This window comes from Bos javanicus, chromosome 4 (assembly GCF_032452875.1).
Source record: "Bos javanicus breed banteng chromosome 4, ARS-OSU_banteng_1.0, whole genome shotgun sequence".
Classification (NCBI taxonomy): Eukaryota; Metazoa; Chordata; class Mammalia; order Artiodactyla; family Bovidae; genus Bos; species Bos javanicus.
The window spans coordinates 54,243,001-54,265,115 of record NC_083871.1 but is presented as its reverse complement, the minus strand read 5'-3'; the positions used below and the strand labels follow the sequence as shown (position 1 = coordinate 54,265,115).

General features: G+C 38.5%; 1 long non-coding RNA gene and 1 other non-coding gene across 2 annotated transcripts in view; both read left to right on the top strand.

The window, feature by feature from the left end:
- LOC133246797 (uncharacterized) overlaps positions 1-20,709 on the top strand; it is a 28,279-nt gene extending 7,570 nt beyond the window's left edge. Inside the window, exons 4-5 of the long non-coding RNA XR_009736179.1 lie at positions 19,034-19,290; positions 20,513-20,709. This is a non-coding gene — a long non-coding RNA (uncharacterized LOC133246797). The remainder of the gene's footprint in view (positions 1-19,033; positions 19,291-20,512) is intronic.
- Positions 12,626-12,762, top strand: LOC133246985 (U4 spliceosomal RNA). The gene has a single exon (XR_009736227.1). It is a non-coding gene; the product is annotated as a U4 spliceosomal RNA (small nuclear RNA).
- Positions 20,710-22,115: the final 1,406 nt, after the last annotated feature.

Here is a 22,115-nt window from a genome sequence, read left to right as displayed (position 1 = left end):
TACTTTAAGACAGGTCTAGCAAACTAATCAGAGAAGGCAATGGCACCCCACTCCAGTACTCTTGCCTGGAGAATCCCATGGATGGAGGAGCCTGGTAGGCTGCAGTCCGTGGGGTCGCTGAGGGTCAGACACGACTGAGCGACTTCACTTTCACTTTTCCCTTTCATGCATTGGAGAAGGAAATGGCAACCCACTCCAGTGTTCTTGCCTGGAGAATCCCAGGGACAGGGGAGCCTGGTGGGCTGCCGTCTATGGGGTCACACAGAGTTGGACACGACTGAAGCGACTTAGCATCAGCAGCAGCAGCAGTAAACTAATACAATTAATTTAGCTTATTATAGTCTTATGAGCATACTTGGTGTTTCAGGTAAAATAATAATGTGTTACATTTCTTTAGTACTTTTAATATTATTAAGTTTTTCAGCATTCCATATTGTTGTCTCTTTGGGTCTTCATAGCCCCAGGACAGAACACAAGGTAGATCTCAGTTCTAACCTCCTTTCCTGGAATGCAATTTAACCCAAAATGAACAAAACACATGGTGACCTTCTTAATAAATAGGTGTGAGTTTATGTAAAGATGAATTTTTATTTGGGAACTTCTAAAAACTTTCTATTTTAAAATGAAAAAAGAGAAGATTTTTTTTCCCCAAATATATAAAACAAAATATAGGACTTTAGGAACTAAGTTCAGTGGATTCTACTGTCACCCTAAAGCTCAGATGAGCCATTGGAGGGCTGGGTGCAGGGCCTGGCCCTCTTGGTAGGGGATGTCAGATCTAGAGACGTGTGTGGACTCCTTGGGTTTTGAACATTAAAGACTAGGATGCTGTACAAATAATTTTGAAAACTTTTACTGATAACAAACATATATTTTTAATTGGCCTTCAAATATGTTCTTGTAAAGGACTTACACTATGGATATCAATAAGTACCAATAATTTTAAAGGGTCTAATATTGTTGTGTAATAGACATTTTCTGTATTTAAGTATTTCATTTTCGCCCCTCTCTGTTATGCAGTGTCTTGGTTTAGCCCTTTTCTCCTTTGACAGACTTCACATTTCTAAACCGAGCTCTGTCACTTTATCTGTTTAATTTTATAACCTATAAAATGGGTAGAATAATAAACCATGCTTTAATTTAATAATATTGTATTAATAATAAACAGTAATGTTAATTAATATTAATAATAATAAAATAAATTTTATTTAATAAAGCAGTATTTAATAATACTGTTTTCAGGTTGCAAAGAATGAAGCATATCAAGTATTTACTAGCTTCCTAGTCATATTCTAGGAACTCCAATAATGTAAGTTTTATAACAACAATATCATTCAAAGGATCTCTATGTAACTATGTATGAATTCACATAAAGATAATTATCTTGAAGATAATTTTCAGTTTTCTTGAAGTACATCTTCAAAATATAATTAAAAGACCTTTAGATAATATAAAGAAATGAGTATTTCAGATCATATAATGAAAGGCATTTATGTGCAATATTTTGTGCAAACTTCAGAAAAACTTTCTGAATAGGTATTCTTAACTCCTTTTTCAGTTCAGTGCAGTTCAGTCCAGTCACTCAGTCATGTCTGACTCCTTGCAAAATTCCAAAGCAAAAAAGAATATACTCTTTCTGTTCCAAGCCTTTGAATCAGTTCAGTTCAGTTGCTCAGTCGTGTCCAACTCTTTGTGACCCCATGGACTGAAGCACGCCAGGCTTCCCTGTCCATCACTAACTCCTGGAGCTTGCTATCACTCCTTTCCATCACATCAGCGATGCCATCCAACCATCTCATCTTCTGTCATTCCCTTCTCCTCCTGCCTTCAATCTTACCAGCATCAGGGTTTTTTCCAATGAGTCAGTTCTTTGCATCAGGTGGTCAGAGTATCTGAACTTCAGCATTCGTCCTTCAAATGAATATTCAGGACTGATTTCCTTTCAGATTGACTGGTTTGATCTCTTTGCAGTCCAAGGGACTCTCAAGAGTCTTCTCCAACACCACAGTTCAAAAGCATCAATTCTTAAGTGTTCAGCCTTCTTTGTGGTCCAGCTCTCACACTAGGTGGACTTTTGTCCATATGGTAATGTCTGTTTTTAATATCCTGACTAGGTGGGTCATAGCTTTTCTTCCAAGGAGCAAGCATCTTCTATTTTCAAGGCTGCAGTCTCCATCTGCAGTGATTTTGGAGCCCAAGAAAATAAAGTCTCTCACTGTTTCCATTGTTTCCCCATGTATTTGCCATGAAGTGATGGGACTGGATGCAATGGTCTTTGTTTTTTGAATGTTGAGTTTTAAGCCAGGTTTTTCACTCTCCTCTTTCACTTTTATCAAGCTGCTCTTTTAGTTCCTCTTCACTTTCTGCCATAAGGGTGGTGTCATCTGCATATCTGAGGTTATTGATATTTCTCCCAGCAATCTTGATTTCAACTTGTTCTTCTTCCAGTCCAGCATTTCTCATGACGTACTCTGCATATAAATTAAATAAGCAGGGTGACAATATACAGCCTTGACATAACCCTTTCCCAATTTGGAACCAGTCCATTGTTCCATGCCCAGTTCTAACTGTTGCTTCTTGACCAGCACACAGATTTCTCAGGAGGCAGGTCAGGTGGTCTGGAATTCCCATCTCTTGAAGAATTTTTCACAGTTTGTTGTGATCCACACAGTCAAAGGCTTTGGCGTAATCAGTAAAGCAGAAGTTTTTATGGAATTCTCTTGCTTTTTCTGTGATCCAATGGATATTGACAATTTGATCTCTGGTTCCTCTGCCTTTTCTAAATCCAGCTTGAACATTTGGAAGTTCACGGTTCACATATTGCTGAAGCCTGGCTTAGAGAATTTTGAGTATTACTTTGCTAGAATGTGAGATGAGTGCAATTGTAGGGTCATTTGAACATTCTTTGGCATTGCCTTTCTTTGGGTTTGAAATGAAAACTGACCTTTTCCCATCCTGTGGCCACTGCTGAGTTCTCCAAATTTGCTGGCATATTGAGTGCAGCACTTTCACAGCATCATCTTTTAGGACTTGGAATAGCTCAACTGGAATTCCATCACCTCCACTAGCTTTGTTGGTAGTGATGCTTCCTAAGGTCCACTTGACTTTGCAGTCCAGGATGTCTTTTTTCTCAGTTTTCTTTTCTAAGTTATTTGTAAGCCCTCCTCAGACAACCATTTTGCCTTTTTGCAATTCTGTGTTTTGGGGATGCTTTTGATCCCTGTCTCCTGTATAGTGTCACGAAGCTTGGTCCATAGTTCTCTAGGCACTGTGTCTATCTGATCTAATCCCTTGAATCTGTTTCTCACTTCCACTGTATAATCATAAGGGATTTGATTTAGGTCATACTTGAATCGTATAGTGGTTTTCCCTACTTAAATTTAAATCTGAATTTGGCAATAAGGAATTCTTTTTTTTTCTTTTTTTTTTTTTTATTCTTCCAATTTTATTTTATTTTTAAACTTTACATAATTGTATTAGTTTTGCCAAATATCAAAATGAATCCGCCACAGGTATACATGTGTTCCCCATCCCGAACCCTCCTCCCTCCTCCCTCCCCATACCATCCCTCTGGGCCGTCCCAGTGCACCAGCCCCAAGCATCCAGCATCATGCATCGAACCTGGACTGGCAACTCGTTTCCTACATGATATTTTACATGTTTCATTGCCATTCTCCCACATCTTCCCACCCTCTCCCTCTCCCACAGAGTCCATAAGACTGTTCTATACATCAGTGTCTCTTTTGCTGTCTCGTACACCGGGTTATTGTTACCATCTTTCTAAATTCCATATATATGCGTTAGTATACTGTATTTATGTTTTTCCTTCTGGCTTACTTCACTCTGTATAATAGGCTCCAGTTTCATCCACCTCATTAGAACTGATTCAAATGTATTCTTTTTAATGGCTGAGTAATACTCCATTGTGTATATGTACCACAGCTTTCTTATCCATTCATCTGCTGATGGACATCTAGGTTGCTTCCACGTCTTGGCTATTATAAACAGTGCTGCGATGAACATTGGAGTACACGTGTCTCTTTCCCTTCTGGTTTCCTCAGTGTGTATGCCCAGCAGTGGGATTGCTGGGTCATAAGGCAGTTCTATTTCCAGTTTTTTAAGGAATCTCCACACTGTTCTCCATAGTGGCTGTACTAGTTTGCATTCCCACCAACAGTGTAAGAGGGTTCCCTTTTCTCCACACCCTCTCCAGCATTTATTATTTGTAGACTTTTGGATCGCAGCCATTCTGACTGGTGTGAAATGGTACCTCATAGTGGTTTTGATTTGCATTTCTCTGATAATGAGTGATGTTGAGCATCTTTTCATGTGTTTGTTAGCCATCTGTATGTCTTTTTTGGAGAAATGTCTATTTAGTTCTTTGGCCCATTTTTTGATTGGGTCGTTTATTTTTCTGGAGTTGAGCTGTAGGAGTTGCTTGTATATTTTTTAGATTAGTTGTTTGTCGGTTGCTTCATTTGCTATTATTTTCTCCCATTCTGAAGGCTGTCTTTTCACCTTGCTAATAGTTTCCTTTGATGTGCAGAAGCTTTTAAGGTTAATTAGGTCCCATTTGTTTATTTTTGCTTTTATTTCCGATATTCTGGGAGGTGGGTCATAGAGGATCCTGCTGTGATGTATGTCGGAGAGTGTTTTGCCTATGTTCTCCTCTAGGAGTTTTATAGTTTCTGGTCTTACGTTTAGATCTTTAATCCATTTTGAGTTTATTTTTGTGTATGGTGTTAGAAAGTGGTCCAGTTTCATTCTTTTACAAGTGGTTGACCAGATTTCCCAGCACCACTTGTTAAAGAGATTGTCTTTAATCCATTGTATATTCTTGCCTCCTTTGTCGAAGATAAGGTGTCCATATGTGCGTGGATTTATCTCTGGGCTTTCTATTTTATTCCATTGATCAATATTTCTGTCTTTGTGCCAGTACCATACTGTCTTGATAACTGTGGCTTTGTAGTAGAGCCTGAAGTCAGGTAAGTTGATTCCTCCAGTTCCATTCTTCTTTCTCAAGATCGCTTTGGCTATTCGAGGTTTTTTGTATTTCCATACAAATTGTGAAATTATTTGTTCTAGCTCTGTGAAGAATACTGTTGGTAGCTTGATAGGGATTGCGTTGAATCTATAAATTGCTTTGGGTAGTATACTCATTTTCACTATATTGATTCTTCCAATCCATGAACATGGTAAATTTCTCCATCTATTAGTGTCCTCTTTGATTTCTTTCACCAGTGTTTTATAGTTTTCTATATATAGGTCTTTAGTTTCTTTAGGTAGATATATTCCTAAGTATTTTATTCTTTCCGTTGCAATGGTGAATGGAATTGTTTCCTTAATTTCTCTTTCTGTTTTCTCATTATTAGTGTATAGGAATGCAAGGGATTTCTGTGTGTTGATTTTATATCCTGCAACTTTACTGTAGTCATTGATTATTTCTAGTAATTTTCTGGTGGACTCTTTAGGGTTTTCTATGTAGAGGATCATGTCATCTGCAAATAGTGAGAGTTTTACTTCTTCTTTTCCAATTTGGATTCCTTTTATTTCTTTTTCTGCTCTGATTGCTGTGGCCAAAACTTCCAAAACTATGTTGAATAGTAATGGTGAAAGTGGGCACCCTTGTCTTGTTCCTGACTTTAGAGGAAATGCTTTCAATTTTTCACCATTGAGGATAATGTTTGCAGTGGGTTTGTCATATATAGCTTTTATTATGTTGAGGTATGTTCCTTCTATTCCTGCTTTCTGGAGAGTTTTTATCATAAATGGATGTTGAATTTTGTCAAAGGCTTTCTCTGCATCTATTGAGATAATCATATGGTTTTTATTTTTCAATTTGTTAATGTGGTGTATTACATTGATTGATTTGCGGATATTGAAGAATCCTTGCATCCCTGGGATAAAGCCCACTTGATCATGGTGTATGATCTTTTTAATGTGTTGTTGGATTCTGATTGCTAGAATTTTGTTAAGGATTTTTGCATCTATGTTCATCAGTGATATTGGCCTGTAGTTTTCTTTTTTTGTGGCATCTTTGTCAGGTTTTGGTATTAGGGTGATGGTGGCCTCATAGAATGAGTTTGGAAGTTTACCTTCCTCTGCAATTTTCTGGAAGAGTTTGAGCAGGATAGGTGTTAGCTCTTCTCTAAATTTTTGGTAGAATTCAGCTGTGAAGCCGTCTGGACCGGGGCTTTTGTTTGCTGGAAGATTTTTGATTACAGTTTCAATTTCCATGCTTGTGATGGGTCTGTTAAGATTTTCTATTTCTTCCTGGTCCAATTTTGGAAAGTTGTACTTTTCTAAGAATTTGTCCATTTCTTCCACGTTGTCCATTTTATTGGCATATAATTGTTGATAGTAGTCTCTTATGGTCCTTTGTATTTCTGTGTTGTCTGTTGTGATCTCTCCATTTTCGTTTCTAATTTTGTTGATTTGATTTTTCTCCCTTTGTTTCTTGATGAGTCTGGCTAATGGTTTGTCAATTTTATTTATCCTTTCAAAGAACCAGCTTTTGGTTTTGTTGATTTTTGCTATGGTCTCTTTTGTTTCTTTTGCATTTATTTCTGCTCTAATTTTTAAGATTTCTTTCCTTCTACTAACCCTGGGGTTCTTCATTTCTTCCTTTTCTAGTTGCTTTAGGTGTAGAGTTAGGTTATTTATTTGACTTTTTTCTTGTTTCTTGAGGTGTGCCTGTATTGCTATGAACTTTCCCCTTAGGACTGCTTTTACCGTGTCCCACAGGTTTTGGGTTGTTGTGTTTTCATTTTCATTCGTTTCTATGCAAATTTTGATTTCTTTTTTGATTTCTTCTGTGATTTGTTGGTTATTCAGCAGCGTGTTGTTCAGCCTCCATATGTTGGAATTTTTAATAGTTTTTCTCCTGTAATTGAGATCTAATCTTACTGCATTGTGGTCAGAAAAGATGCTTGGAATGATTTCTATTTTTTTGAATTTACCAAGGCTAGCTTTATGGCCCAGGATGTGATCTATCCTGGAGAAGGTTCCATGTGCGCTTGAGAAAAAGGTGAAATTCATTGTTTTGGGATGAAATGACCTATAGATATCAATTAGGTCTAACTGGTCTATTGTATCGTTTAAAGTTTGTGTTTCCTTGTTAATTTTCTGTTTAGTTGATCTATCCATAGGTGTAAGTGGGGTATTAAAGTCTCCCACTATTATTGTGTTATTGTTAATTTCTCCTTTCATACTTGTTAGCATTTGTCTTACGTACTGTGGTGCTCCCGTGTTGGGTGCATATATGTTTATAATTGTTATATCTTCTTCTTGGATTGATCCTTTGATCATTATGTAGTGACCTTCTTTGTCTCTTTTCACCGCCTTTGTTTTAAAGTCTATTTTATCTGATATGAGTATTGCTACTCCTGCTTTCTTTTGGTCCCTATTTGCATGGAAAATCTTTTTCCAGCCCTTCACTTTCAGTCTGTATGTGTCCCCTGTTTTGAGGTGGGTCTCTTGTAGACAACATATGTAGGGGTCTTGTTTTTGTATCCATTCAGCCAGTCTTTGTCTTTTGGTTGGGGCATTCAACCCATTTACATTTAAGGTAATTACTGATAAGTATGTTCCCGTTGCCATTTACTTTATTGTTTTGTGTTCGAGTTTATACACCGTTTTTGTGTTTCCTGTCTAGAGAATATCCTTTAGTATTTGTTGGAGAGCTGGTTTGGTGGTGCAGAATTCTCTCAGCTTTTGCTTGTCTGAAAAGCTTTTGATTTCTCCTTCATACTTGAATGAGATCCTTGCTGGGTACAATAATCTGGGCTGTAGGTTATTTTCTTTCATCATTTTAAGTATGTCTTGCCATTCCCTCCTGGCTTGAAGAGTTTCTATTGAAAGATCAGCTGTTATCCTTATGGGAATTCCCTTGTGTGTTATTTGTTGTTTTTCCCTTGCTGCTTTTAATATTTGCTCTTTGTGTTTGATCTTTGTTAATTTGATTAATATGTGTCTTGGGGTGTTTCTCCTTGGGTTTATCCTGTTTGGGACTCTCTGGGTTTCTTGGACTTGGGTGATTATTTCCTTCCCCATTTTAGGGAAGTTTTCCACTATTATCTCCTCAAGTATTTTCTCATGGTCTTTCTTTTTGTCTTCTTCTTCTGGAACCCCTATGATTCGAATGTTGTAGCGTTTAATATTGTCCTGGAGGTCTCTGAGATTGTCCTCATTTCTTTTAATTCGTTTTTCTTTTATCCTCTCTGATTCATTTATTTCTACCATTCTATCTTCTAATTCACTAATCCTGTCTTCTGCCTCTGTTATTCTACTATTTGTTGCCTCCAGAGTGTTTTTAATTTCACTTATTGCATTATTCATTATATATTGACTCTTTTTTATTTCTTCTAGGTCCTTGTTAAACCTTTCTTGCATCTTCTCAATCCTTGTCTCCAGGCTATTTATCTGTGATTCCATTTTAGTTTCAAGATTTTGGATCAATTTCACTATCATTATTCGGAATTCTTTATCAGGTAGATTCCCTATCTCTTCCTCTTTTGTTTGGTTTGGTGGGCATTTATCCTGTTCCTTTATCTGCTGAGTATTCCTCTGTCTCTTCATCTTGTTTAAATTGCTGAGTTTGGGGTGTCCTTTCTGTATTCTGGCAGTTTGTGGAGTTCTCTTTATTATGGCGTTTCCTCACTGTGTGTGGGTTTGTACAGGTGGCTTGTCAAGGTTTCCTGGTTAGGGAAGCTTGTGTCGGTGTTCTGGTGGGTGGAGCTGTATTTCTTCTCTCTGGAGTGCAATGAAATGTCCAGTAATGAGTTATGAGATGTCTATAGTTTTGGGGTGACTTTGGGCAGCCTGTATCTTGAAGCTCAGGACTGTGTTCCTTTGTTGCTGGAGAATTTGCTTGGTATGTCTTGCCCTGGAACTTATTGGCCCTTGTGTGGTGCTTGGTTTCAGTGTCGGTATGGAGGCATTTGATGAGCTCCTGTGAATGAATGTTCCTTGGAGTCAGGAGTTCCCTGGAGTCAGGGTTTGGACTTAAGTCTCCTGCTTCCGATTATCGGTCTTATTTTTACAGTAGTTTCAAAACTTCTCCTTCTATACAGCACCATTGATAAAACATCTACATTAAAGATGATAAGTTTCTCTACAGTGAGGGTCACTCAGAGAGGTTCACAGGGTTACATGGAGAAGAGAAGAGGGAGGAGGGAGTTAGAGGTGACCCAAATGAGATGAGGTGAATCAATAGTGGAGAGAGTGGGCTAGCCAGTAGTCACTTCCTTATGTGCACTCCACAACTGGACCACTCAGAGATGTTCACGGGGTTATACAGAGAAGAGAAGAAGGAGGAAGGTAACAAAGGTGGCCAGAAGGATAAAAGGGGGGAATGAAAAGGAGGGAGACAGATCCAGCCAGTAATCAGTTCCCTAAGTGTTCTCCACTGTCTGGAACACTCAGAAATTCACAGAGTTGGGTAGAGTAGAGAGAGGTTAGGGAGGAGACACAGGCGACCTGGTGGAGAAAAAGGAGGGTCCAAAGGGAGAGAGAGCAGTCAAGCCAGTAATCTCACTCCCTAGTGAAAAATGGGTCCTGAAGATTGGGTCCTTAAAGGTACAAAATTGGTAACAAATACATAAAAGCAAAAATTAAAAATCTAGAGTAGAGTTTGGAATTTCAAAAATACGATGTTAAAGAAAAGAAGAAGGAAAAGAAAGAGAGAAAGAACGAACAAACAAAAACAAACAAGGTCGCAAAAATTATAAAGAAAGTACAGGTACAAAATTGATAACTAATACCAGAGAGCGAAAATTAAAAATCTAGAGTATAGTTTGGAATTTCAAAAATACGATGTTAAAGAAAAGAAGAAGGAAAAGAAAGAGAGAAAAAATGAACAAACAAAAACAAACAAGGTCGTGAAAATTATAAAGAAAGTACAGGTACAAAATTGATAACTAATACCAGAAAGCAAAAATTAAAAATCTAGAGTAGAGTTTGGAATTTCAAAAATACAATGTTAAAAAAAAAAAAAAAAAAGAAGAAGAAAAATAAAGAGAGAAAACAAACAAACAAATACGAACAATGTCACAAAAATTATAAAGAAAATACAGGTACAAAATTGATATCAAATACCAAAAAGCATAAATTGAAAATCTAGAGTAAAGTTTGGAATTTCAGATATACAATGTTATATAAAAGAAGAAGAGAAAGAAACAGAGAAGAAGAAGAAAAAAAAAATCACAGAAATTATATAAAAAAAAACTATAGGTACAAAATTGATAACATATACCAAAAAGCGAAAATTAAAAATCTAGAGTAGAGTTTGGAATTTCAAAAATACAATGTTAAAGAAAAGAAGAAAAAAACAAAAACAAACAACAAAAAAAACAAGGTCAAAAAATTATAAAATATATATATATGAAGTTTGCTGAAGAAGAAAAAAATAGGGTCTTTTTTTTTTTTTTTTTGCAAAGTAATAGGTTATAAAAGTGAAAATTAAAGGAACAATAGAGGACTTAAATTTTTTTTTTTTTTAAAAAAAAAAAAAAAGAATGATCGTAAAAATAATAAAAATATATCTAGGACTTTTTTGTTTCTTTTTTTGTGGGTGTTGTGGGTTCAGTTCATTTTTGGCTAGTTCCTTGGTCAGATTTATATTTCTCAAGATCTATAGGCCCCTTCCTATGTAGTCCGTAGTAACCACAGGGTTTTGATCTATTGCCTGTAGCTTCCAAGGCGTTTCCCTCTGTTATATATTCTTCTGTTTGCTAGTCTCTTCAGTATCTGGTTTCCGCCCTGACTCAAAGGGCACGGTGGAGGACACTTTTTTTTTTTTTTTTTTTAGGCTTACTTGTTCAGTCGCGCTGTGGGGAGGGAGGGAGGGAGGGTGCAAACAAATAACACTGGCGTGGGCTCGCAGTGCCTCACCCACCCTGGGTCTGCCCCCGCTCACGGCGCGTGTAGCCTCCCTGTCCACACTGCTCGGACTCTAGGTTGTTCCGCCGGGAACAATCCGAGGCTGGCCCTGGGCTGCATGCACCTCCCAGGTCCAAGCCGCTCAGGTTCAGGCACTCGGGTAGTCCTCAGAGGCGCAGACTCAGTTGGGCCTGCGTTTTGTACTCTTCCCAGGTCCGAGCGCCAATGCTGCGACTTATCGCCTCCCCGCCACTCGGTTATCTGGATGTAAAACCGGCGCACCTTCTCAGGCAGATGTTGACCGTCCAGACCCCCAAGAAGTTTTAGTTAGCAAAGAAGCCTGCTTACAATTTTATAGATAATGTCTCTCTGGGGCTGCGATTGCCCCCTTCCGGCTCTGGCTGCCTGTCACCGGAGGGGGAAGATCTGCAGCCGGCTATCTCTGTTCAGTCCTTTGTTCCGTGCGCGGGCCTGGCGGTCTTAGGTTAGGGCTGGCTTTTCGCGTGGTAGGTATCCCACAGTCTGGTTTGCTAGCCCAAATTATTTCGCTCAGATAGCGCTCAGGGTATTCAGGCCAGATTCTTACTCTCAGCGATGCAGCCCACGCCGCGCCTCCCTGCCCAGCCCCGATTCGCTAATGGCGGATGCAGGCGTCTGCGCTGCTTCTCTGCTGGGGGAGTTACCGTAGGGCTCGCAATCTGCGAGTTTTAAATTGTTTATTTATTTTTTTCTCCCTGTTATGTTGCCCTCTGTGCTTCCAAAGCTCGGCACAGATTCGGCAGTGAGAATGTTTCCTGATGTTTGGAAACTTCTCTCTTTTTAAGATTCCCTTCCCGGGACGGAACTCCGTCCCTCCCTCTTTTGTCTCTTTTTTTTTGTTTTTAATATTTTTTCCTACCTCCTTTCGAAGAGTTGGGTTGCTTTTCTGGGTGCCTGATGTCCTCTGCCGGCATTCAGAAGTTGTTTTGTGGAATTTACTCGACGTTTAAATGCTCTTTTGATGAATTTGTGGGGGAGAAAGTGTTCTCCCCGTCCTACTCCTCCGCCATCTTGGCTCCTCCCCCCGGCAATAAGGAATTCATAATCTGAGCCACAATCATCTCCTGGTCTCGTTTTTGCTGACTGTATAGAGCTTCTCCATCTTTGGATGCAAAAAATATAATCAATCAGATTTCGGCATTGACCATCTAGTGATGTCCTTGTGTAGAGTTGTCTCTTGTGTTGTTGGAAGAGGGTGTTTACTCTGACCAGTCCATTCTCTTGGCAAAACTCTGTTAGCCTTTGCCCTGCTTCATTTTGCTGAGTTTTCCAAAATAGCTGGCAAATTGAGTTCAGCACTTTCACAGCATCATCTTTTAGGACTTGGAATAGCTCAACTGGAATTCCATCACCTCCACTAGCTTTGTTGGTAGTGATGCTTCCTAAGGTCCACTTGACTTTGTTAGTCCAGTGGAAAACTCCAAGGCCAAAGTTGCCTGTTACTCCAGGTATCTCTTGACTTCCTACCTTTGCATTCCAGTCCCCTGTGATGAAAAGAACATCTTTTTTGTGTTAGTTCTAGAAGGTCTTGTAGGTCATCATAGAACCATTCAACTTCAGCTTCTTCGGCATTCGTGGTTGGGGCATAGACTTGGATTACTATGATATTGAATGGTTTACCTTGGTTTGACTTTTTATAGGTGTGACATCTGGGTGTCAGTAGGAACAACCATGAGCTGTCTGGCAAAATCAGAAGTTAGTGAAGCTGAGCTTTGCACAGTGGCTATATCATAGCCAGTGAGGTTTATCTGAGGTACAATTATTGCTGATTGAAAAGTGTCCCACTACACCAAAAGAACTTGAAATGTAGTTGGCATTGTCAATGTTTGAGAGTCTCTGTGGAGAATGAATTTTTTCAAAAAAGAAGAAGTATTATAGTTAAGGAAATTGAAGGTCACACTAGGTTTTTGCTTCAATCTAGTGCTGTTTCCACTATGCTGTAGTTGGATTTCAGGGACTTTAACTGGCCTTTCTTTCTTAAGTTCTAAAATGAATCACAACATAAATCATAAGATAAAAATCTGTGCACTGTACTGTTTATTTTATTACCTTTTATTTTTCAATAAATAACAAACTGTAATGATGTACTTGGGGCTCTTAACCTTTCCTGCTTGGGCGTCATATTGGTATTTCAGCACCTAATTCTCTGCCACTCCTAAGGTTCCTCTTACAACACAGGCTTTGTGTTAGCTACCTCTTTGAGGGACATCATTAGACACTGAGAGAAAGTCCTTGCTAGGTCTCCGGTAATGATGCAAACTTATTGTTCATTCCTTTATAAAGGATTTTCTCTCTTCCTCTCAGATTGCAAATCAAAACTTGATGGACTTCTTCACTAATGCATCATTTTTTCCTCATAGATACTCTTCAACCCTGTAATTAAATACAGTTTTCTCCTTGATGGGTCCAGCTTACGGCTCATTTTGAGTTCATCCTTTTCAAGTGGACACCACCTCACGGATCCTGTGTCATGCCCTCACTCCTAGTTCCATCTTTCCTTCTGCCTTCATGTTATTTGCCTTCTATTCATCCTACAAGTTGGATATTAATTTTATTTTGCAACACTTCATCTTTTATATCCTGAAAACCCTTATGGAACAAATCAAGCAAGCAGCGTTGGCTGTTGTATGTAATTAACCATCTGATTTCAGAATACCTGGCTGTTGCAGGGAAAAACCCAGAGATGTCATGTTTCTTTTTGTTGTTGTTTGTTTTAATCTAGTTTTGATTCACCCAGCCTGCTTACAGGATAACAACCCTTAGGTTCTATAAGAGGTTCAGCACTGCTTCTGGGCAGCAAATAGGCTCATAAAGTGAGTAGGTATCCATGCAGGAAGTTGTAAGTAAGTTTGTCTATGTTAGAATTATTAGGCCACAGAATATTTTGTTGAGGAAAAAGTAGGGAAAAAAATAAAGCCTTTCTTATTAGTCATTTGAAAAAGAAGACTAAACAAGGCATTACAAATGATAGCATGGAAAAAATGCTGGGCTAAAAACTGGATTAACCAGAAGATTGAAGACTCTCAGTGAAGTCTCTCATTCATAAATCAAATGATTGGATGAAGATTCTGCTTAGAAAAAAAAAAAAATCATTTCTTTACATAATATGTTAGTCCCTTACAAAACATTTATTTAAAATATTTCAAATAGTGCCATCCAACTGCCTTCCTTTTTCACTGACCTCCTACCTAGCACCTTTAAATTGGGCAGCAGGAGATGCTGTAGTGAACATATTACCTTTATAATTTCACAAGCCTCTCAGCTGGAGTCCAGGATCAATTCTCACACTTTAAAAATTCTTTGGCAGACAGGTTTAAACTACATTAACTGACAAATAAGCTGAAGTGTAATTTATGGATCTTTCCTCCATGGGAAACAGTTGCAGCTGGTTTTTAATACAAATTGCCTTCCAGTGCTGTAAAACCTAGGCAATCTTAGCAAAACTAACTGATTCCACAAACAAAAACAAAAAAAATAAAACAGAAGAGCAACATCAAAACAGTTGCTAAGTCCGTGCATTTAATAAGAGACATTTTCTGGACCTAGCTAGTCCCTTTACATTTTTCATCCTCAGTCTAATTTTTTTGTATTTTTAAAAATTTCATCAATACTTTTCCATTACCTCTCCTCAAAAGGTATTATGGTTACTTCATTATTTATCTTTCCTGATTAGAATATTGTTGCTTCAGTAAAAAAATTTAATGTAATGCATTTAGATGGTGACCGTCTTTGAATTGCATGTGTAAGTTGAACTTTGAACAATGTGGCTTTGAATTTTGCTCGTCCACTTACACGTGGAATTTTTTTTTTATGCTAAATACTATAGTACTTACATAATCCAGGGTTGAATCTGGGGATACAGAACCATGGATATGGAGAATGACTGTATGTTATATTTGGATTTTCAACTGCATAGAGTTGGCAGTCCTGCATTGTTCAAGGGTCAACTGGAAAAGATGTCAATTTTTTATCTCTTTTATGTGACAGACTCCATAATGTCTATCCAGACTATCTCATGCATGAAGTCTTTATTTGACATCTGCTGGATCATGGAAAAAGGAAGAGTGTTCCAGAAAAACATCTATTTCTGCTTTATTGACTATGCCAAAGCCTTTCACTGTGTGGATCACAATAAACTGTGGAAAATTCTGAAAGAGATGGGAATACCAGGCCACCTGACCTGCCTTTTGAGAAACCTATATGCAGGTCAGGAAGCAACAGTTAGGACTGGACATGGAACAACATACTGGTTCCAAATAGGAAAAGGAGTACGTCAAGGCTGTATATTTAACTTCTATGCAGAGTACATCATGAGAAACGCTGGGCTGGAAGAAGCACAAGCTGGAATCAAGATTGCCAGGAGAAATATCAATAACCTCAGATATGCAGATGACACCACCATTATGGCAGAAAGTGAAGAGAAACTAAAAAGCCTCTTGATGAAAGTGAAAGAGGAGAGTGAAAAAGTTGGCTTAAAGCTCAAAATTCAGAAAATGAAGATCAGGGCATCTGGTGCCATCACTTCATGGGAAATAGATGGGGAAACAGTGGAAACAGTGTCAGACTTTATTTTTTTGGGCTCCAAAATCACTGCAGATGGTGATTACAGCCACGAAATTAAAAGATGCTTACTCCTTGGAAGGAAAGTTATGACCAGCCTAGATAGCATATTCAAAAGCGGAGACATTACTTTGCCAAAAAAAAGGTCTGTCTAGTCAAGGCTATGGTTTTTCCTGTGGTCATGTATGAATGTGAAAATTGGACTATGAAGAAGGCTGAGCGCCGAAAAATTGATGCTTTTGAACTGTGATGTTGGAGAAGACTCTTGAGAGTCCCTTGGACTGCAAGGAGATACAACCAGTCCATTCTAAAGGAGATCAGTCCTGGGTGTTCTTTGGAAGGACTGATGCTAAAACTGAAACTCCAGTACTTTGGCCACCTCATGTGAAGAGTTGACTCATTGGAAAAGACTCTGATGCTGGGAGGGATTGGGGGCAGGAGGAAAAGGGGACGACAGAGGATGAGATGGCTGGATGGCATCACCGACTCGATGGACATGAGTTTGGGTGAACTCCAGGAGTTGGTGATGGACAGGGAGGCCTGGCGTGCTGCAATTCATGGGGTCGCAAAGAATCGGACACGACTGAGCAACTGAACTGAACTGAATGCAGGTTTTTCAGGTCTTCCCTGGTGGCTCAGTCAGTAAATAGTCTGCCTGCAATGCTGGAGACCTGGGTTCAATCCGTGGATCAGGAAGAGCCCCTGGAGAAGGAAATGACAACCCACTCCAGTGTTCTTGCCTGGAGAATTTCATGGACAGAGGAGCCTGGTGGGCTATAGTCCATGTGGTCACAAAGAGTCAGACACAACTGATTGACTAACCCTTTCACTTTTCAGGCTTTTCAGAGGATGGACAACAGGTCTAAAACTGCCTTCCATCATCTTTCCCTGTATATAGACCTCTTTCCATGGTCCTGCTTCACTGAATACCATGGCTTTTTGCCTTCCCTCACTGAGTACATTCAATCCAATACCTGGTGCTGCTGCTGCTAAGTTGCATCAGTCGTGTCCGACTCTGCGACCCCATAGATGGCAGCCCACCAGGCTCCGCCGTCCCTGGGATTCTCCAGGCAAGAACACTGGAGTGGGTAGCCATTTCCTTCTCCAATGCATGAAAGTGAAAAGTGAAAGTGAAGTCGCTCAGTCGTGTCCGACTCTTCGCAATCCCATGGACTGCAGCCTACCAGGCCCCTCCGTCCATGGGATTTTCCAGGCAAGAGTACTGGGGTGGGGTGCCATTGCCTTCTCCACCAATACCTCCTAGAAGGCTAGAAATTCATGTCTTCTTCCCCAGTGCTGCATGCGCTCCTGTGATGTTTAATTTTATGTAAATTTGATTGGGCTAAGGGATCCAGTAGCTGGTAAAACATCATTCCTTGGTATCTTTGTGAGGATGTCTCTGGAAGAGATTAACATTTAATTCAGTAGACTGAGAAAAGAGATTCACTGTCACCAATGTGGATCAGTATCATCCAGTCTGTTGAGGGCCTGAGTAGAATTTACAAAGGTGGAAATAGAGCAAATTCTTTCTCTCTTCTTCAGCTAGAACATCCATCTTCTTCTGCCCTCGGACATCGAAGCTCCAGGTTCTTGGGCCTTCAGACTCAGACTTACACTAGTAATCGACCCAAACCCTCGTTTTCTTGGGTTCTCAGACCTTTAGACTTGAACTGAATTATTATACAACGAACTTTCCTGGTTATTCAGCTTACAGGCAGCAGATTGTGGGACTTCTGTCCTCCATAACCTGTGAACTGGTTCCTGTACTTAATCTCCTTTTATATAAATCTTCATATCCTATTGGTTCTGTTTCTCTGGAAAACCCTTACTAATGCAGCTCCCAGTCTTGACTCTTCTCCAGGATTTCAGTCTTCCATTCTTTCCATTCATTCTCCAAATGGAACTAGAAGGATTTAATCATATTTGGCCCCCATGTTTAAAACCCTTTGGTGTACTGGTTGATTTATTTCAATTCTTTTAGAAGTTTTAAGGTCCTTTCATAGTTACAGGGCTCTTACAGATTTCCTTTCTTCTTCAGTCTCACCCTTCACCTTCTGATGTCCATTATGCTAGTCTTACCAAGTTATTTTTAGTTTTTATGATGACTTGTATTCCTTTTGGCTCATTGTTGCTCCTTCTCAGGCAAGACATTTTCTTCCAATGGCCCTTCCTCTGTCAAGGCTCATTTAAGTGCCCCTGCAAGGTCTAGGATATGACTTTTCCTATTATAGTTATTGCCTCCTTGTATTTTAATTGTTTATTTCTTGTTTATGTCTGATCCTCTAGACTATAAGCAATCTGTGTCCTGTTCATCTGCAATGCACAGCACCCAACATGTTATTCAAGTCCTACATTTTCAATAGTTTTATTTCTGACTCTTCAGCTTTCTTTTCATATTTATTCAATGACAGTTCATGTTATAACTTCATTGTTTAAATGATTTTAAAAAGTACTAACAGATATATGAAAGATTCAACTGCATATGAAATATAAAATCTACTAGAAGGCTATTCAATTTTGGCAAAAATTTAAACATTATCCAATTATGGGGACATCAAAAAGAAGCTATAATTTGCTAAAGATATTTATATTCTACTAAAAAACAAACCTTTCAAAATCTTAGATTATTTCCAGGTTATGCAATTTCTTTTGTGGCTTTTTTTCTCTTTGGCAAGATTTTTTTTTTCTGTTGAGCATAATATGTAGTGACTATTAACTTGATTATATGCTGCAAATGATAAAGCTAAAAAGAGACTTTAAGAAGTTATTCTTCTGCCCTTGGATAAGGCTGCACTTAAAACTTTCCAAAAGTAAATCTGTTTAATTTAAGAACAACCTTAGAATGTATGTTTTAGGAACCATATAAAATGAACATTAATTATATCTAAGACTTATGTGAAGATAGAATGCAATTCATTCAAAAATTTTATTCTAGCAATGAGTAATGCTGCTTAACATTGTAAAATAGTACAGTGCATTTTATTGTAGACCCCTGAATAACTTCTTTTAAATATTGAAATATTCATGTATATATTCAAATAGCAAAGATAAAATATCAGTCACATTTTTCCATTTGGGAAACTTTAGTGTTTCTTTGAGCAACATGATAAAAATCTCAGTTTAACAAATAGTGTAAGTTTGTAGTTCATTCCCTGCTCTGTGACTTTTCCTGTTTAGTTTTTAGCTTACTTGGTTACATAACCATTGCTTTTGCTTAAAGGTCAGCCAAAAGTAAAGTTATATCTTGCTGGAGGTGAGATGTAAACAATGTCTGATCTTGCCCTGCCATTTTTCTTAAATCTTCCACAGAGCTGGGTGAAATTGTGCCAGTATTCATAAAAGAAGATTATGTTTTAGAATCTGTATTGTATTATTCAATAAATATTTCAAGGTGTCTGCAAACAGGGATTAATGGGTATTATATTTCAGGAAACCAGAAAGGTATCAACCTGAAGAATTAAATAAAACACTCATGTTTGATGCTCATATAAACTGTAACTTAAAATAAAATGTGTGTAAACTTCCTTTTCCTTTTGTTTCATTTTTCTGTCACAAGATAATACAGACTAAAGTGAAATGAGACCAAAATGAAACAAGATTTTAAAAAAAAGCTAAATTTGACCTTCACTCTGAAAAGTAATACCGCTCTTCAGTCATCATTGTTATTATGGCGCCTTCATGCAATTAAAATATCTGGATGAAAAAAATGCATGGTTCAAATTCTCAGTGGCACACTGCACTTCAGTCCAATTGGAGGCATCTGGACATGGAAAGACAGTACCATAAAGTTTTTCAACTGAAATTAGGGGTGAGGTATGTATTAAAACTTTGAATCATATTAAAAATGATGGGATTCTATGGAAATTTCTTATTTTTAAAAAAATATTCTGTATCATTACTGTATATATTAAGTTAGATCTTCATTCAATACTTAAGAGAATCATTAGTGATCTTAAATGGATATTTTATCTGCTGTAAAACTCTAAAAAGAGCCAAGCTAAATGCCCCATTCCTGTGTTTCTTCTCTAAAAAGATAATTCTGTAAATAGGGCAGCTACTGCTGCCTAGAACATCCTTTAGTCATTTAAGATGTGTTTTATCCTGGTATTAATTAAATTCATTTCTAATTTTAAATTAAAAAAAATTAAAGGTTAGCTCCTCTCTCCTTCAGTTGTAACCTAGACTTTGAGCAGAGTAAAAATAAAGTATGACCTAAAATCTCTTCTCAATGTTATTTTCATTGTTTGTTTTTTTTTTCCTTCTAAGAAAAGTCATATTTTTTTTAATGATCCAGGTCACATTCTAGGCTAGAGTTAAGAACTTCAGGGAGGGCTGCATCCTAATTCTCCTTTTTGTATTTTTTTTTCTTTTTTGGATCTCCAAGTAATTTTTTATTGACTTAATTGACATATAACATCATATTAGTTTCAAATGTACAACATAATGATTCCATATGTATATATGTTGTGAAATGATCATAACATCAAATCTAGTTAACATCCATCCAAGTGATTTTTATGCACATTAAAACTTGAAAAGCAAGTGACTTTCAGCCCAGGCTTCCAATTAGGATTTCATGTGCTCAGTCACTCAATAGTGTCCGACTCTGCGACCCCCCACAGACTATAGCCTCCAGGCTCCTCTGTCCATGGAATTTCCTAGGAAGAATACTGGAGTGGGTTGCCATTTCCTCCTCCAGGGGATCTTCCCCAGGATATCATATAGTTTTAAGAACTGTTGTCACCTGTGCCCTCCCCCACAGATTCTGTCCATTTGTCTGGGTAGGAACACCTGTGTTGTTTAAATTAAGTCTTCCAGGTGATTCTAAGGTGAGGCCAGAGTTAAGGGTGAGAGGTCACAAGTATATTAGGAGAGTTGAGCCTACGGTCCTAACAGACTTTGCTCTGTGTGGTCTGGTAGGGGCAGGTCTGTGCCGCCTGCATTATCTGGGCTGTAATAGAATTTGGGGAGTCTATGGGAGAAGAGGGTCCCTGAAGACAGAAAAGAAGAAACTCAAAGTTTAATCTTCATGTAGGAGCTCAGTGTTCCTGAACCTCTCCTGAGACAACAAAAAAGAGGGTATTTCAAGTCTCTTCTTCCTGTGAGTATGAGACCAACAGAGGGTCTGTGCTGAAGCCTTTAAAGGCACATTCTCAGGATGCATTTGTGACTTCACCTTATCTCACCTGAGAAAGAAACCCGGCGGAGGAAAAGGAAGAAATGGAAGTTTCTCAGGTAAATGTCATGTCCTGGATCAGGGGCAGGTTCTCTTTTCCTCCTGAAGTGCTATGGTCCTAGAACATGTGAATGTTTACTTCTGTTTACTCTGTTGGTAACAAATTTGTTTTCAACTACTGTTTTTCTCTCTTTTCTGACAGTCAAGTGCTCTTAGAACACTTCTCCTCTTTATGCTAGAGCCTTCTCGTCGTTTTCTCTGTTCAAACTTCTGATATGTTTTGAGCAATTCTCACTTCTAATTAATGACCTGAAACTACCAAAAATGTTCCCTTTGTGTCAGATCAATTTGGGAATGTGCTGATACCCAAGATTCCTATGTGGGATCAGAGGGGAAGGGACCTGGGACATCAGTGAGGAAGGAGACTGTATAGTCTTTAGGTCCCACCCAGATACCCCATCAACTCTCTGTAGATGAGGATTTAAAAAAGTCATATCAAACAGGATGGCATTAATGGCCCAGAATAACTCAAAACTTTCTAAAAAAGAAGACTGATTAGCAAAAGACAGGATCTCTAGAACCCTCAAGATTAGTGATTTAAATGAACTATTAGGGATTACAGATTATAGGCACTCTATGCAGCACTCTATGTGGCTAGATGTTTGGATAAAACTGGTGTTTCATGATTAGATTTAGGTTACAATTGACTTGTTTTTCTGGGCAATAATGTCAGCAGTGATTGTGTTCTTTGGAGAATATTGATATCAATTTGTCCCATTACTGCTGATGTTAACTCCATACACTTGGTGCAAATGCTCTCTGCCTAACATCTCTGCAACTCCTCTTTGTACTTTAAGGATGTATATATATATATATTTTAAATTATCTAACAGTGTTCAAGGCAATGGACTGATGTTGAATTTTAAGATGCTACTTGTCCGATGGGCTTCCCTAGTGACTCAGTAGTCGAGAATCCACCTGTCAGTGCAGGAGACACCAGAGACACGAGTTTAATCCCCAGGTCAGGAAGATCCCCTGGAGGAGGAAGTGACAACCCACTCCAGTATTCTTGCCTGGGAAATCCCATGAACGGGGAGCCTGGTGGGTTCCTGGGGGGTCGCAAAAGAATCATACATGACTTAGCAACTAAACAACATTTGTCCTATGAGAAATAGATTTTTCTGTGGTAGGAACCATACATTTTGAGCTTATTATTAACTGGTAACAGTATCAGTGTACCTATCCCAGGAAGGTTCTACTCCTAAATCTTTCTCACACATGGTAATTTACTTGCTCAAAACGGGGTTCTAATGGCACTTGTTTTAGGCTGCTATTATCTTAGATGTCCCCTCAGCTTGGTCTTTGGCTTCTATTAACTACATGTGAGCCTTGCTGACAATAGTTTTCCAGATCAGCATCTCCCCAGCATCACATCTCCAGAGTGTCAGAGAGATGCCTTTGA